At 44.0% G+C, this 3,064-nt stretch overlaps 1 pseudogene; it reads left to right on the top strand.

Moving 5' to 3' along the window:
- Positions 1-680: 680 nt before the first annotated feature.
- On the top strand, positions 681-895 carry LOC116097925 (annotated as a pseudogene).
- Positions 896-3,064: the final 2,169 nt, after the last annotated feature.

Consider the following 3,064-nt stretch of genomic DNA (forward strand, 5'->3'; position numbering starts at 1 on the left):
GGCTCAACCCACTGTGAGCATACCAGCTCTGGACAGGGGGTTCTGGGTGTCTAAGAAAGCAAACTGAGCAAGCCGTGGGGAACAATCGAGCAAGTGGCACTCCTGTGTGTCCCCATCTTCAGCTCCTGACTCCAGGTTCCTCTCTTGAGTTCCTACTCTGACTTCCCCTCATGGCAGACTATAAGCTATGAAATGAAATAAGCCCTTTCCTGCCCAACTTACTTTTAGCAATAATAGAGGTCAAATTAGAACAGGCACCCCATCTGAAAACATGGCCTGGATTACGACACTGGATTAGGGTCCTGATACTTGAGTTTTCTTCTAAGTTTGGCTAACAGCTCTAATTTGGGGTTCAAGACCTCTAACCTTGATTTCTCTACCAACCCCTTCTACTCCTGAAAGAGACAATGCCTACCTCACTTCTTCATTTAATTTGAGATCTAAGGGGAAAAAAGGAGGGTTGGGTAGGTAGAGAGATGGCTCAGAGGTTAAGAGCATTTTAGCTGCTTTTCCAGAGGAACAGGTTTTGATTTCTAGTACCTGAATAGCAGCTCACAGTCATTTTTAACCCCAGTTCCAGGGGATCCAATGCCCTTTTTTGGCATCTATAGGCCTTTCACCCACACAGTCCACAGACACAAATATAGACAAAAAATGCTCATGTGTGTACAATAAAGAGCATGTTTAGCTTCTCTCCTCTCCTACCACTCTGCACCCTGCTACTGACTCGGCTTCTCGCCGTGTCTTTTCACGAGACTTTCAGAATCAAGTGATTCCTGGCTAAGAAACAAAAGCAAGATTGTCCTATTCCTCAATGGATTCGATGAAAATTGGTGACAAAATCAGATACAACTCCAAGAGAAGGCACTGGAGGAGAAGGAGGCTGGGCCCGTAAGGATTCACACAATGGCAAGAGGGTATATACTGAACTGGAGTCATCCATCAGTCCTACCAGATGGAGGTCAACTTTTTTAACCTGGAGACTTGTTCATGTCTAAATTAGGGGTGTGGCTTGTCCAGTAATAAAATGTAGAACCTTTCAAAAATATTTTTAAATTATATATACATGCAGGGTTAAAAAAGGCAATGAAAGGCAATGTTTATTCTGTCCACAGGGGGCATGGGTTGTTCCTCTTGCCTTGCATTATAAGCTGATGGCTCAGGTGAATTTGGCCAGAAAGGAAGGACATAGAAAATGAAGAAAGGATTTAGCAAAAAGAGTAGCAGTGCTAAATAGTGTTACTCATTTCCCTGTATGTCCGCTTGGAACAGTTGATTCTCTTAATAAAAAGAGAATCACTTTGTACCCCGAATGGTTTTCCTCCAGCATGAGAAGATGGTTGAATCCTGAGGCTTGGATGGAGCAGCTGCTCACTTATGTTTGACACTGGTCAGTTCCCTCTTCTAGCTGTGGCCCCTCAGGGTCCATCCTGCTTTGGGAAAGTTCTAGAAAGCAAATCCTAAGGACACTATTCAGTTCTGCCACTGTGGCCAGTGGCATCGTGCCCAAGGTTGCAACTTGAGCAATGAATGATTTCCTGCTCCTAAGGTCGTGCAGCAAGCTGTGCAGCCCTAGGAGTCACCAGAGAGGCGCTGTGTTCCCCTGCTCCATCCATGAGCCGGAATGTTGAAGGACTCAATTCTTTTTTTTTTTTTTTTAATTTTATTTTTATTGCATCTTCTAGGCTCCAGACTCACTGGAGACATCCTGACACATGATGCCTTATGCAGCACAATGCGATGCCCTTTACCTAGCCTTATGAAGGTACTGCCTTTCCTCCAGAACAAACAACGGAAATGCATCAGGAGGGCTCAGCTGCAGACAGAATGCACCTCAAGCAAGAGCCACTTGGGGATTCCTCAGATGAAAGCAGATTTCAATGAACATTGTGTTTCGAAGCTTGCTTCCTCTCACCCGGCAAGGAACATCCCACTTGTGGCTGCTGACACAAAGGAATGCTGGGGCTGGGAGATCTTATCTGACCTTCCTGTGCCGCAGCAACAGAGCCCCGGTTGTGTCTTTTAAGAATGGCTCATTGTTTCTTGGGGACTACTGGCTCCTTTGGGTGGGATCTGATGGCATCTCTGGAGTTGGAGGTAGTAGGCAGTACTGGGAGATCAGCCAGCTGCAGGCCACACCTTGTCAGCTCTCTGGAAGCCGAAAAGAGGGGACACTTGGCATCATTTTCTGGTGGTGAATGATGCATCACTTAAAATTTAAACAAGATCTGTTTACTTACTAGTATCTTCAGTTATACAAGCCAGGGAGAAAGGAACGGGAGTGATATCCAGGGTATATTTGTTGGCAGAAAGTGGTTTTCTTGTTTTGTTTTGTTTTGTTTACTACTATCGCCCCCGAGCTATTTGAAGAGAAGCCTCAGAAAGTGTTTTGAAAATAGAAATGTAAGGGTTGAAATCCATAACTGAAGGTTTAGATGCCGATTTTTGAGTATTTTTAGCTTGTATGACATAACCTCAAAAATGTGTATTTGTCCAATAAGGATGAACTTCCAGTTTTAAAACCACTGCAATTACAATGAAGGATATAAATTAATAACATTGGGCTAGTTAGAGTAGGCCAATCTCAGATACTGTCTCCTTTTCTCAGAAAGGTTTTGGTTGTCTTTCAGTAAAGAAACCATGCTGGTTATGTGGTTGGCTACGTGGAGAACAGAATTTTATTCTGTTCCTTTTCTTCTCCCTGTTCCTCAGGGCCTGCTCGCACTTGTGATACACAAGAATTCTCTAACTGTCAGTAACTGCACATGGCAAGGAGTAAGGGTAACCATGACTTCTCCACAGAAGGAAAGACACCTTGTCTGCCTGTGACTTTGTCCAGGGTTCACAGGATAACAATATCACCAAACACCTGCTTTGTTCTGAACACACTTACTGAAATTTCCACATATTGCCATTGGCTATGAATGTATCTACCTCCCCTTAGTGAGCTGTGGGCAGTTCAAGAAGGAGAATTCTGTCTCCATTCATCTTTCTATTTCCAGTGTCTAGAAAATATCTTGTCATATAGCTAATGGTTGGCTAGGTGATTGGATGCCTGTGTGTT

Source organism: Mastomys coucha, unplaced genomic scaffold (assembly GCF_008632895.1).
Source record: "Mastomys coucha isolate ucsf_1 unplaced genomic scaffold, UCSF_Mcou_1 pScaffold2, whole genome shotgun sequence".
Taxonomy (NCBI): Eukaryota; Metazoa; Chordata; class Mammalia; order Rodentia; family Muridae; genus Mastomys; species Mastomys coucha.